At 44.4% G+C, this 14,526-nt stretch overlaps 1 pseudogene; it reads left to right on the forward strand.

Moving 5' to 3' along the window:
- Nucleotides 1–1,680: 1,680 nt before the first annotated feature.
- LOC122706199 lies at nt 1,681–14,149 on the forward strand (annotated as a pseudogene).
- The last annotated feature ends 377 nt before the right edge of the window (nt 14,150–14,526 follow it).

Genomic DNA, 14,526 nt, shown 5'->3' on the forward strand with positions numbered 1-14,526 from the left:
TCCAGTGAATATTCAGGACTGATTTCCTTTAGGATGGACTGGTTTGATCTCCTTGCAGTCCAAGGGACTCTCAAGAGTCTTCTCCAACACCACAGTTCAAAGGGCATATACGTGTGTCATTTGTCAGTGATGTCATATTTCCCTTTTGGGATTTAACCACCAAAACTGAATTTAAACAATTTGCAAAAATGAGGATGAAGTCACAGTGCCCCATGTAAACATATTTGGCAACAGAAGAGGTTTCTGTTGTATTCAAGGGATAGGCCTGGATTGATCTCATGTAGGAATAGGCCCTGGGAGTTCTGGATGAGTCATTAAACATGACTGTTTTTACTTTGGCTGCCAGAGTTGTTTTGTCTTCTTGGATTGTGAAGACATTTCAAAATTATTTTTTTGTATGTTTGATTTGGTAGACAAAATTTTTCATGGCATATACCCTATGGGGAAATTATATCAGAAATATATCCATTTATCTACAACAGTGAAATTCATTGGTTTGTATGTCTCTGATGACCTTTCTTTATAAATAGTAAGGAAACAAACATGTTTAGTATGCATTCAGTATCTTTGTAAATCAACCAACTTGAACTAAATTTCTCTCTGTCCCCACTGCACTCCCAAGTTTAGACCAGAAATAAAAACCTGCAGAGACTGAAGGCTGATTTCAGCACGTCATTGTGGAGATTGTGATCCCACTGTTTTGTTTTTTTTTTTTCCGGAAAAAAATTAGTTGCTATCATTAAAATCAGTAGATTGTACATAAATATCCAAAGTTCTGATTCTCTTGAAACATAGACAACTGGCCAGCCTTCCAGCATGGTTGAAGTGGAGGAAAGGCTGCTCCCAGTGGTCAGGCCTGTGCTGCCCAGGGTCCAGCATGGCCACCTAGTTGTACTATCATTTCTCTTGCCTCCTGGGGCCATGAGCTTGTGAGAACTAGACTGCTGGCTCTCTTAAGATAAAGACTACTTTTGTCTTGATCAACTTTGACTTTGAAGCCTTTAACCCAGAACCCAGCACACAGTACTTCCTTGTACGTTTGTTGGATGATATAAAATATTTTGTGGATGCATATGACATTTCTTCCAATACTGAAACCCATGCAACTGAAGTACTGCTCTGCCCTAAATCTTAATGCAGACTGGCATCATAGGTGCCCCTGATCTCTGCCATTAGACCAACTACCTAAAGCCAGTTGTATGTCCCTGAGCTGTTCCTGAAGTCTTCACTTTGCCATTTGACAACTTATCCTCCTAGCAATCTCTCCAATGAAGACAACAATGCATATCTCATGAAGTGGCTAGGATGATGACATGAAACCATGAATGTTGAGTATGGCCCCTAGTTACCATTTTCATGATGTTCTTAGCAGTTTTTCTCTCTAAGTAGGCAAGGTTCTCCATCTTAGATGTCCATGCAGATCAGTTTGATTTTCCAGCCAAGCTTCAAGGAAGAGACTATAGTTCAATTGTCTGTATTCTGAGAAGCTTCAAAGTCCACTAGCCAAGGACACTGATGAAGGTACAGATTTTATCAAGACCTTTGTGTTTTTCTCAGATCTATTAGTGGCATAAAGGGCTAAACTAGGGCATGTCAGAGCATATATAACTAGAGGCTCCCAGTCACCACTACATGCTAAGAACCTGAACTTTCCTGAGTGCTTGGAGCCAGGAAAGAAGCATGAAGTGGCTTGTGCTCTTCGGGCTTGTGGCCTTCTCAGACTGCAGAGTCATGTAAGTATGGGGACTGTAAGTCACATCATATTTCTTTCTGTGATTTTTCTTTTCATCTGATTATTCTTCCACCCATCAGGTTTAGAAGGCAATGGAATATTTCCCTGACAGTGTTAAAGTTCAACTCTTACTTATTGATAAGTACCTTGCTATAGGAACTGTGGGTCCCAAGGGTTGGTGTAGATTTGCAGAGTTGCACAACTCTTGGGGTTCAGTAATGTCATGACCTGTGGAAACTGGAAGTCCTTGCAACAGTTCAGTGCACAGTCAATGCAGATGTAGGTGTGGTCCTGTGGAATAGCACTCTTCTACCTTTTATTTAACATGTCCTCTTTGTTCCCTCTCTACTTCAGTGTGTATATGTCTATGTCTGATTCTCTGTATCACTATCATTTGTCTCTCCATCTCCACTCACAAATGTGAGTGCATTTGTTTCTGTATTGTTTCCTTTTAATTTTTCATTTGACTTATCCTTCCTTCTTGAGCCTCTACATTTCCCTAACTTGTTCCCTATCTCCTGGATTCTTCTTTCAACTCTCTCTTCTCTTTCAACTTGAAGAAAGATATATATATATCTTTTTATATCTGTTTTATATCTGACAAGCAGGGTGACCACAACCAATTCACGAACCTCTTGCATTTCAAATTCCTCCCTTGTAAAAGAGGATAGGAATCCCCCTTCTACCTCCTTCCCTGAGCTTCTATGAGAAGGATACAGTGGAATGACAACAGCAATGCCAATGGCTGTCATTGTCGATACTTCATATTTATTAGGTAAATTATATACATCACTTCACCTATCCCCAAAATATTCTATTTGGAGGGTTTGAGTCATTAGATTCCACCATTTTACTGAGACCCCACATGGTCATATGGCTTATCTGACATTATAGAACAGAACCTGTAATCAAACCTATGTCTTTGCCATGGTATATGCATAACATTCTGATGTGCCTCGTAAAAATGATTGGAAAATACACAGTGCCATTACAACGACAGCTATACTTTAACACTGACAGCTAATTGTAGTTTCTTCTTTGTTTTCTTTGTCAAATGTTCTGTAAAGAATACCTCTAATGAAAGTGAAGACCATGAGAAATACCCTCAGTGAAAAAAACATACTGAACAATTTCCTGAAGGAACATGCTTATAGACTGTCTCAGATTGCTTCTTGTGGCTCAAATATAACTATTCACCCCCTGAGGAATATCATGGAAGTGAATGTTTTGGGAGGATGGTGCTCCACAGCACCCCTCATGCTCTAGCCTAGCACTGGGTTCATTTGCAGATGCCAAATGGGATGTTTGGGCTGGGGCTCCTGCAGGACATGGAAACCCTGGGCATAGGGGTCCCACCCAGAGGAAAAGGCACTCTCATCCTCAACTCCTGGTCTTGGTGACTGGGTCCAGAAGTTAGCAGGTGGCAGGAAAACATCTATTTCTGTGTCAAAGATGTGTCATTAGTTTGAGGGAGATTGTTCCTTCTGAGGAGAAGACAACAGCGACCCACTGCAGTACTCTTGCCTGGAAAACCCCAAGGATGGAGGTGCCTGGAAGGCTGCAGTCCATGGGGTCGCTAAGAGTCGGACACGACTGAGCGACTTCACTTTCACTTTTCACTTTACTGAATTGGTGAAGGAAATGCAACCCACCCCAGTGTTCTTGCCTGGAGAATCCCAGGAAAGGGGGAGCCTGGTGGGCTACTGTCTAGGGGGTTGCACAGACTCGGACATGACTGAAGCGACTTAGTGGCAGCAGCAGCAGCAGTTCCTTCTGAACTAAGTGAGTCACTCAGTTACAGATGAAGAGTGAACCATCTCTGATCAGAAGGTAGAACAAAGTGCAAAGCAATTGTGAATCCCCAGGCAGAGGAATTCAGTTTCCACAGATGCAAGAGCCACAGCCATAAAAAGTTACTGAATCTGTATTCTGTGCAAGGCCGTAAGAATCTAACACATAGGTTACTGTGTTTAGATTAGAAAAAAAAGGCTTATTTTCTTTTCAAGAATGCCCATGCCATCCTGAGAGATAGTCAAAGAGTAAATACATGTCAAATGAAAGGGTCACCTGTGTGGTGTTGATTGGATGTGGTCTGAGTTTAGAGGGAGTGGCTGGGGTTGATCAAGAGGGACCTCCTGGAGAAGGGGGCACTAAGGCTGGGTTTGAAGAGACTACAGTATCTCAAATGAAGACACCAGAACTTCCCAGGGTGTCCAGTGGTCCTGTAAGTCCAGTGGTTATGCCTCTGCGCTTCCAGTGCAGGAGATAGCACTTCAATGCCCTGTTATAGAGTCAGTATCCTGCAAACTATGTAGCACACACAAAAAAATATCACATGCAAGCACCTCTGTGATCAAAGGCTGTGAGCTGCACAGTGGTTGGAAAGTGATCTCAAGAGATATCTGACCTCCAGAGGGAGGCATGAGCGTGGGAACAGAGGGTAGCCAGTTCTGCACTTACCCACTCCCTCCTTTTCCCTGTAGATGCTCTATGTGGGTAACATCACCATTGGAACACCCCCTCAGGAATTCTAGGTTATCTTTGACACAGGCTTATCTGACTTGTGGGTACCCTCCCTCTTTTGCACCAGCCCAACCTGTTGTGAGTACAGACACCCTGTACCTGGAGAATCTTTCACTTGCCCTGTCCCCCTGTTTTGCACCCTTGGCACTGATGACACTCATCTCTTTTTTCTGCAGCTATACAAGTTAGGTTCAGACATCTTGAGTCTTCCACCTTCCAGCCTACCCAAAAGACCTTCAGCATCGCCTATGGATCTGGGAGCATGAAGGGATTTCTTGCTTATGACACCATTTGGGTAACAGTGTAAACAGAAGCTGAGTCAGGACTGCCTATGGAGTGACCACTGCTTGCAAAACAGATGCAGGACCTTCTGGCTGGACCCTTCCTAGCCTAACTCCCATAGATATTGGCCATCTTTCCCACAGGATCCTGTCCCTGGGGAGGCAGTGCCTGTGGTGACACATGAGTACACAGATTAGCTAACCCAGAGAGTGGCTTGAGATGGGGACTTGCAGCTTCTCTGCCCATGAGCAGTTCAAGGTTCATTTTGTTGGGAGCGAGAAGAGGGGAAAAAAACACCCACTTTTATATTCTCAGACTGTTCCAGGCACTTTCAGGTAATAATTGTTTTAATCCTGCAACAACCCCACATAGCAGGTGGTCGGATTAACTCATGAGACATATGAGGAAACTGAGGTGCAGACAGCAAGGGCCTTGCTGAGGTCACACATATGGTAAATGATGGAGCTAGGCTGGCTTTTCAGGACTGCAGTTGCTGTGGGGTGTTTGGGGACAGGATAAAACTGATCTAGGGAACCTCGGGGCAGTCAAGGGCTTCGGTATCCAGACTGGGAAACTGGAGGCCAGAGAAGTCAGGGGGCCTGATAAATGAGTTCTCACTCTAGAGGATCCTTGAGAGTCTAATAAAACCTCAAGGATCCTCTAGAGTGAGAACTCATTTCCAAAACCTGACAAAGATGCCACAAAAAAAGAAAATTACAGGCCAATATCACTGATGAACATAGATGCAAAAATCCTTAACAAAATTCTAGCAAACAGAATCCAACAACATATTAAAAAAATCATACACCACGACCAAGTGGGCTTTATCCCAGGAATGCAAGGATTCTTCAATATCCGCAAATCAATCAATGTAATACACCACATTAACAAATTGAAAGATAAAAACCATATGATTATCTCAATAGATGCAGAGAAAGCCTTTGACAAAATTCAACACTCATTTATGATTAAAACTCTCCAAAAAGCAGGAATAGAAGGAACATACCTCAACATAATAAAAGCTATATATGACAAACCCACAGCAAGCATCACCCTCAATGGTGAAAAATTGAAAGCATTTCCCCTGAAATCAGGAACAAGACAAGGGTGCCCACTCTCACCACTACTGTTCAACATAGTGTTGGAAGTTTTGGCCACAGCAATCAGAGCGGAAAAAGAAGTAAAAGGAATCCAGATAGGAAAAGAAGAAGTGAAACTCTCACTGTTTGCAGATGACATGATCCTCTATATAGAAAACCCTAAAGACTCTACCAGAAAATTACTAGAACTAATCAATGAATATAGTAAAGTTGCAGGATATAAAATTAACACACAGAAATCCCTTGCATTCCTATATACTAACAATGAAAAAACAGAAAGAGAAATTAAGGAAACAATACCATTCACCATTGCAACAAAAAGAATAAAATACTTAGGAGTATATCTACCTAAAGAAACAAAAGACCTATACATAGAAAACTATAAAACACTGATGAAAGAAATCAAAGAGGACACAAACAGATGGAGAAACATACCGTGTTCATGGATTGGAAGAATCAATATTGTCAAAATGGCTATTCTACCCAAAGCAATCTATAGATTCAATGCAATCCCTATCAAGTTACCAACGGTATTTTTCACAGAACTAGACCAAAGAATTTCACAATTTGTATGGAAATACAAAAAACCTCGAATAGCCAAAGTAATCTTGAAAAAGAAGAATGGAACTGGAGGAATCAACCTGCCTGACTTCAGACTCTACTACAAAGCCACAGTCATCAAGACAGTGTGGTACTGGCACAAAGACAGAAATATAGACCAATGGAACAGAATAGAAAGCCCAGAGATAAATCCACGGACCTATGGACACCTTATCTTTGACAAAGGAGGCAAGGATATACAATGGAAAAAAGACAACCTCTTTAACAAGTGGTGCTGGGAAAACTGGTCAACCACTTGTAAAAGAATGAAACTAGAACACTTTCTAACACCATACACAAAAATAAACTCAAAATGGATTAAAGATCTAAATGTAAGACCAGAAACTATAAAACTCCTAGAGGAGAACATAGGCAAAACACTCTCTGACATAAATCACAGCAAGATCCTCTATGACCCACCTCCCAGAATATTGGAAATAAAAGCAAAACTAAACAAATGGGATCTAATGAAACTTAAAAGCTTTTGCACTACAAAAGAAACTATAAGTAAGGTGAAAAGACAGCCCTCAGATTGGGAGAAAATAATAGCAAATGAAGAAACAGACAAAGGAGTAATCTCAAAAATATACAAGCAACACCTGAAGTTCAATTCCAGAAAAATAAATGACCCAATCAAAAAATGGGTCAAAGAACTAAACAGACATTTGTCCAAAGAAGACATACAGATGGTTAACAAACACATGAAAAGATGCTCAACATCAGTCATCATCAGAGAAATGCAAGTCAAAACTACAATGAGGTACCATTACATGCCAGTCAGGATGGCTGGTATCCAAAAGTCTACAAGCAATAAATGCTGGAGAGGGTGTGGAGAAAAGGGAAGCCTCCTACACTGTTGGTGGGAATGCAAACTAGTACAGCCACTATGGAGAACAGTGTGGAGATTTCTTAAAAAACTGGAAATAGAACTGCCATATGACCCAGCAATCCCACTTCTGGGCATACACACTGAGGAAACCAGATCTGAAAGAGACACGTGCACCCCAATGTTCATCGCAGCACTGTTTATAATAGCCAGGACATGGAAGCAACCTAGATGCCCATCAGCAGATGAATGGATAAGGAAGCTGTGGTACATATACACCATGGAATTTTACTCAGCCGTCAAGAAGAATTCATTTGAACCAGTCCTAATGAGATGGATGAAACTGGAGCCCCTTATACAGAGTGAAGTAAGCCAGAAAGATAAAGAACATTACAGCATACTAACACATATATATGGAATTTAGAAAGATGGTAACGATAACCCTATATGCAAAACAGAAAAAGAGACACAGAAATACAGAACAGACTTTTGAACTCTGTGGGAGAAGGTGAGGGTGGGATATTTCAAAAGAACAGCATGTATACTATCTATGGTGAAACAGATCACCAGCCCAGGTGGGATGCATGAGACAAGTGCTCCGTCCTGGTGCACTGGGAAGACCCAGAGGAATCGGGTGGAGAGGGAGGTGGGAGGGGGGATCGGGTTGGGGAATAAGTGTAAATCTATGGCTGATTCATATCAATGTATGACAAAACCCACTGAAATGTTGTGAAGTAATTAGCCTCCAACTAATAAATAAATTAAAAATAAATAAATAAATAAATAAAAAGTAAATAAATCATAAAAAAAAATAAAAAATAAAAAAAAATAAAACCTATGGCCTGCCTCACAAAAGCACTTGAGTAGTTCCTCTCTCTCTCTTTCTCTCTCATACCCACACAAATACACACATATCCCCAAAAGTGAATTTCCCAGGCAGTAATTTCATAGATCCCTGCAAGCAAGATTGTATTTTCGGCTTCTGCCTTCCTGGACAGATGCAGAATCCACAGTACCTTACAGAGAATGCAGTCCATTCCTGTCATTAGGGCACAGTGATGCCGAAGAGAAGGCTACCTTGGTCTTGACTCATTTTGTCCACAAGGGGGCACCTGGCCTGACTCTTGGTTTCCCAACCTGTACAGAAACTACCAGGCCAATTTGACCCACTCAGGTGGTGTTTATCAGAGGGGCAGATGTTTTAAAATTCACAGCCTCTCACAAATGGATCTCAAATTCCCCTCCCAGCTTGCTCTAACCATCTGAGGCCTACCGAAGATACAGCCCAGCCTCAATTCTTCTCTGAGGATCTAATGGCAATGCACGCCATTCCAGTCCTAGCCGCACTTCACATATATGTAAGCGGGAACACTCTTCTGTCCCACAGATTGGGGACCTTGTAAGTACTGACCAGCAATTCGGTCTAAGCGTGGGGGAATACAGGTGTGAGGGTGTACCTTTTGATGGCATCTTGGGCTTGAACTACACCGACCTATCCATCTTTGGAGCTATCCCCATCTTTGACAACCTGAAGAATCAAGGTGTCATTTCTGAGCCTGTTTTTGCCTTCTACTAGAGCAAGTAAGTCTGAGATGGACAATGCCTTTCTCCAAATTAGCTGTAAGATGCTTTCAGTTGCACGAAAATTATAGAACACTTGATAAAGAAGTATTCTGAGAGATAATCTAACCCAGGATAGCTATAGCCCCAGGGCCATACCTAGCTTCACCACAGGCTTTTATAAATAACGTTTTATTGGAACACAACCGTGCTCCTGGGCTCAAGATCAGTACCCTGGTCTAGGGGGATGAGTGAGGAGGAAGACTAATGGAAGGCAACAGGAAACAAGCTGGAGGAAAAGGCAATAGGATTTGCTTATGAATTTGATAAGGAAGGAAGGAGTAGGATGGTGGGTAGCTTTCCTTCCTCATTAGCATTTCACTGAGAGCCCAGGACCAGCTACCCTATTTGCAGCAGCCAGTGAAAAAGGAAAATGTGCGACATAAAACAAAAGTGTGGGACCCCTTGTTCAAAAAATATTAGGCATTTCAAGACAGGGAGAGCAAAGGTGGGTTCCCTTCTGAGCGTGGGGCCCTTTGGACAGTAGAGATCACAGGCTAGGGGAGCCAAGTCTGGGTGAACTGAACCCACACTGTTAGCAATCCCAGGCCTTGATTTACCTGAAAAATGACAAGCTGGACAAGGAGAGACCCAAACTGCTTCAGCACCCTGTCCTCTGAGTGTGTCTGAGGACTCAGGTCACAGGAGGTCCGGGGCCTCTTCAGAAGACATAGTGGGTGGATCCCAACCATGTGACTCAGGTTCTAACCTCCTCTGTGTCACTTATTAGCCAGTAACTGACCTCAGTCTAGTTCTCAATCGCTCCTAGCCTCAATTTCTGCATCTTATTAGGGCCTTGATGGGTGGAGAAGCAAAGCTCTCAGACAATGCTGTTGCTACTGTCCTCCAAAGATCCCCTCCTCTCTTCTCTCTACACATGCAGGGTGAAAGGCAGTGTGGTGATGTTTGGTGGGGTGGACCACCGCTACTACAAGGGAGAGCTCAACTGGGTACCATTGACCCAAGCAGGTGACTGGCGTGTACACATGGACCGGTAAGTCTCTCCCTCTGAGGGTCAACCCAAGGGATGCTCCCACTACTGTACATGGGCACAGGCAGACACACACAAATGGATTCTCAGACACATAGTCACACAAACATATATACCATCCACAATGACACAGACAGACATACGGACACATGGAAACACACAAACAGACACATATAAACATACACAGAGACACATATAAACATGCGTAGCTAGTCAGAGACACACAGAAACACACATAGACACAAACAAACACACATACAAATACACATACAAACACACATACAAACAAACACACAAGCACATAGATACGCAAGGGCTCTGACCAGGGTCCTCACAGGGTCCAGAGAGGTCTGTGAAGCTTGGAGAGCACTGCACTCGCTGCCCAGTGAGGCAGGGAGCACGGTCAGAGGACTCTGCAGTGTGGTGAACAGGATCAGGGAGGATTTCACCAGCCTGGACAGAGTTATAAGATGACCAATTGTCCAGGGCTACCAGGGACCAAGGAAGTTCTCAGTACAGATAAATGTCAGTTTAAAAACAGGGACAGTCTTGAGCAAATGGGGAAAACTGGTTTCCTTATGGAGAAGCTACCCAGCAGTGGAGAGAGGTTGGCTGCATTCTTAGGATGTGAAAGCAAGTAATAAAAACGTCACCCCACATCCCTGGGCACACAGTGGGGCAGGGGCTATAACTGAGAGAATCAGGAAGATGGGATTCAGGAGTTACCTGAGGATAAGAGGCAATAATTGATAGGATTCTGTGTGATACCCTCAGACAAACACTGACCTGTCCTTTGGAGTTTCCATGGGCTAGTCATGTATTGCCTGGCCAGGGTCTCAGGGTCCGAGCTGGTTGTAGGAGCAGTGCTGGGAGACACCCTCTCACAGAGGACCCCCTCTCTCCCACCACTCTGAGAATCGGCTGCCCTGTGAATCTCCATCTTCACCCTGTGGTTGACTGGTTATTTGCTCTCCACCAGATACAGCTCTCTGGATCTTTCTCATTCATTATTTTCACAGTCTGCATTCACTCACTAAACAGACAAGCGTTGTGCATCCACTGTGTGCCAGGCACTTTAGGGAGACAACGAGAATAAAATTTGCCCTCACATCTAAGAAGGCAGATGCACAGAAATGACACACACACTTGGTGAATTGTGACTTTGGTACATGCTAGACGTGAGGAAGGTTCTACAGAGAGTGTCAAGAAAGGAGACTGATAAACACTGGGGGAAAGACTTCCCTGAGTCCATGACAATTAAGCTGGAATCTAAGATGAGAAGAAATTTTCTAGTCAAAGGGGAGGGAAGTCTTCTAGGAAGGAATACCAGCTTGTGTCAAGGTACAAACATCCTAGTGTATTCAAGTACTGCATTCAAGGATGTCAAGGAAGGTGCCATGTCAAGAGCAAGGGTAAAGATTCAGGGCAAGAGACAAAGGGCTGTTTAGAAGACAGTCGGGAAGGGGGCAGCTCTGGGGAGACTCAGAGTGACCTCGATGCCCGTTTTGTTCCACTGTCTCTCAGCATCTCCATAAAAAGACAGGCTATTGCTTGTTGTGGCAGCTGCGAGGCTCTTGTGGGCACCGGGACATCACTGATCCTTGGCCCAAGAAGACTGATCAATAACATCCAGGAGCTCATCAGTGCCTCGCCACGGGGTTCCGAGGTGAAGGGTCATGCCCCAGGGTCACTCCCAGTCTCCACACACAACAAGGATCTCCAGGGCCAACCTCTCTCCCTCTCTCTCTAATAGTACTACGTTTCATGTTTTGTGATCAATACCCTGACCTCTATTATCTTCACCATCAATGGTATCAACTACCCAGTGCCTGCTCGATCCTACATCCTCAAGGTGAGGGGAGGACCGTGAGGGGTGGTTCTCAAATAGGAACTCGAAATAACCCTTGGGCTGCTGCTGGGAGGAGGCCGCCCTCTGCAGGCCATCTCTCACTATTGCAGATGCTGCTGAGCCCTGTGGCTGGGCCAGAACCTCCCTCAACACCAAAGACTTGAGAGTAAAGGCCCGTGTGGGACACTGATCATCCTGAAAAAAATGTGGAGACGCCACACCATGCTGGCATGGTGGGAGTCACAACGAGACAGGAACACTGAGGTCCTCAGTGTTCAAGGAGCTTCAGTTCAAAATGAAACTTCAGATGCATGAATCCGGGAAGTCAGTGCTAGCAGTCCCTGAAATAGGCCATGTGACAAGGAGAATGGCTGGGGACAGTCCCAGTGTGCTGTCCCACCACAGGGATTAACCCTCTCCCTCCCCTTCTCTCAGTTTTCCTGGTTTGGATGATAAATTACATGGTCAGCCTAGTTCTATGCTGCCATCTTCCCCTTGCTCTGGCCAGGTGTCCCCTTTGTGAGTTGGGGTACCTGACCCTTCTCTAGGGAGGTTGGATGCTAAGGGAAATGAAGGGTGCACAGTGACTGCTCCGCCATAGCAAAAGATGGAGGCTTCATGTCAGCTCCCTGTGGGAGTTCAGAGCAGGCTGATGGGCTCAAACAAGGCTTTGAGGAAGGGAGGGAATTTCAGGAATTCTAAAACCACAAACTCATGGAGCCATATGGAGGGTTGCTTGGTTCTAGGCAACACTGCACTGGATTCCATGCAAATGGTATCCCAAGGTGATCTGCATTGTGCACTGGGGATTTACTAGGGGTGACGAGAGCTACGGACTGACTGGTGGGAATGGGGAACCAGAGTATGTTACCCAACCAAGCCTGGAGTGGCCAAAGAGGGTGAGTGTTGGCCGAAGGAGGCTTCCCAGAGTTCCTGAGTGAAGTCTTCAAGAACGTGTTGTGGGCACTGCTATATTTAAGATGGATAACCAAGAAAGAGTTAGTGTGTAGCACAGGCAACTCCGCTCAGTTATATGACAGCCTGGATGGGAGGGGTATCTTTGGGACCAGGATACATGGATACATATGGTTGAGTTCCTTTGCTGTCCACCTAAAACCCAGAATATTGTTAATCAGCTATACTGCAATAAAAAATAAAGTTTTTTAATAAAGTACTGATTGTGGGGATGCAGGAGGATAACCTGCATTCTCTGTAGAGAAGACATGGAGCAGGAGTCAGGAGGAAAGAAACAGGGAGTGATGAGAACTATGGACACTCTTGTTCTTTTCTAAAAATTGTAGTGTGGCTACAGTGAAGTGTGGCTGATCTTCAGTGTTGCCTTAAGTTCTGCTGCCCAGCAATGTGACTCAGTTATACACATAAATATAATATATATATATATATATATAATTTTTCTTATTCTCTTTCATGTAGTGTATAACGGGATATTGAATATAGTTCCTTACAGTAGCTCTACAGTAGGACTTTGTTTTTTATCATTCCTCTGTTTCCCCAACTCCCAGTTCTCCCCTCCCCCACACCCTTCCTCATGGCAACTGCATGTACGGGCCCTTTTTGGTTTGGGATGAGCTCTCACATATCCCCTGCTAATGAGAAAATCCCTTGATACTTACCAAAAGAGGGAAATATAACCAAGAATTGTGCTGGGTCTGGATATTTGTGGGAGTTGCACGTAAGGGCTCAGGCTGACTAGTGTGTGTCTCTGACTCCCCCAGGATTCTAGAGGCCACTGCCATACCACCTTTAAAGAGCACACAGTGAGTACATCTACAGAGACCTGGATCCTGGGTGACGTCTTCCTGAGACTGCATTTCTCAGTCTTTGATCGAGGAAATGACAGGATGGGCCCGGCACAGGCAGTGTACATGCTTGGAGTGGCACAGGAATCAGTACGGCCGCCCCTAAGAAACACTCACTCACACTTAGGGCACTCCTGCTGGTGAACTGTAACTGATGCTGGTGAACTGTAACTGGTGGTCTGCACACCCTATTCTCAGTAAAGAATAAAGGGTTTCACTCATCATGGTGCTGAAACAAATGGGTGCCTATGTTTTTGCCTGGGAGGTGTACAATGATCAGGAAGGATCTAGAATAAATTCTAAATCACAGTTGAGAGGAGACAACTCCAATTGGCTTTGAAGAAAGGGGAGACTCATTGAAATGATTCTGGGAATCCAGATCACAAGACTCAGAGCAAATATAAAGACCTTAGTGACTGGACCCAAGAAATCAGAAGTCATCTCTTCTCTCTTTCTCACCCTCGCTTTTTCCCTTCACTCTTCTTTGGAGGTCTTAGCCTGACAAATTTCTTCCTTAAGGCTTCTACACCTAGTGAGGGAGTCCAAGCTACCTGCCCTAGGGTTTTATATCCTGAAGGCATCTCCAATAAGGAAAAAGATTGCAGACATCAGAGTTCAAGTGTGTTCTCTGAATGACCCACCTCAAATTACATGTACAGCCCCAGATGACCCAACCAGGCATGGCCATGGGGTCCTATGATTCGCTTTTCATGGTCATTGGCCCTGACCCAAAGGATCACATGATTCTCAGTTTCCTCCAGAAATACATGGCTGAAGCTGGGGAGAGGCAGCCCCAAGGATATTGACTGGGGGATGGTGTAGGCCATGGAGGAGTTTGTGATGACCCACCAACTCCACCACCTCCTCATTCAGAGGAATTCTAAGGGGGTAATGATATAGACTGTTTTCATCCCATCTCAGATGAACTTATCACTGGGCTTCTCCTCCAGGGTAGTTTGGGTGAGGTACTTCATGCAGAGCTGGTTCCCTTTTGTGACCACACTCCAGTCACCAGCTCTCTGCCACATATGCCTGCTCTGTCCTTTCCAGTCCTACTTGTTAAGTGGTGGCCCCAGTGGATCCCTGAGCCATCCCCCTCCTCCAGGGCCCAAAATACCCCTTCCTTGTCCTCCAATGCTGCTGGGGAGAATGCAACGCCAGTATCAGGGGTCCCAGGGTACAC

Source organism: Cervus elaphus, chromosome 2, assembly GCF_910594005.1.
Source record: "Cervus elaphus chromosome 2, mCerEla1.1, whole genome shotgun sequence".
Lineage (NCBI taxonomy): Eukaryota > Metazoa > Chordata > Mammalia > Artiodactyla > Cervidae > Cervus > Cervus elaphus.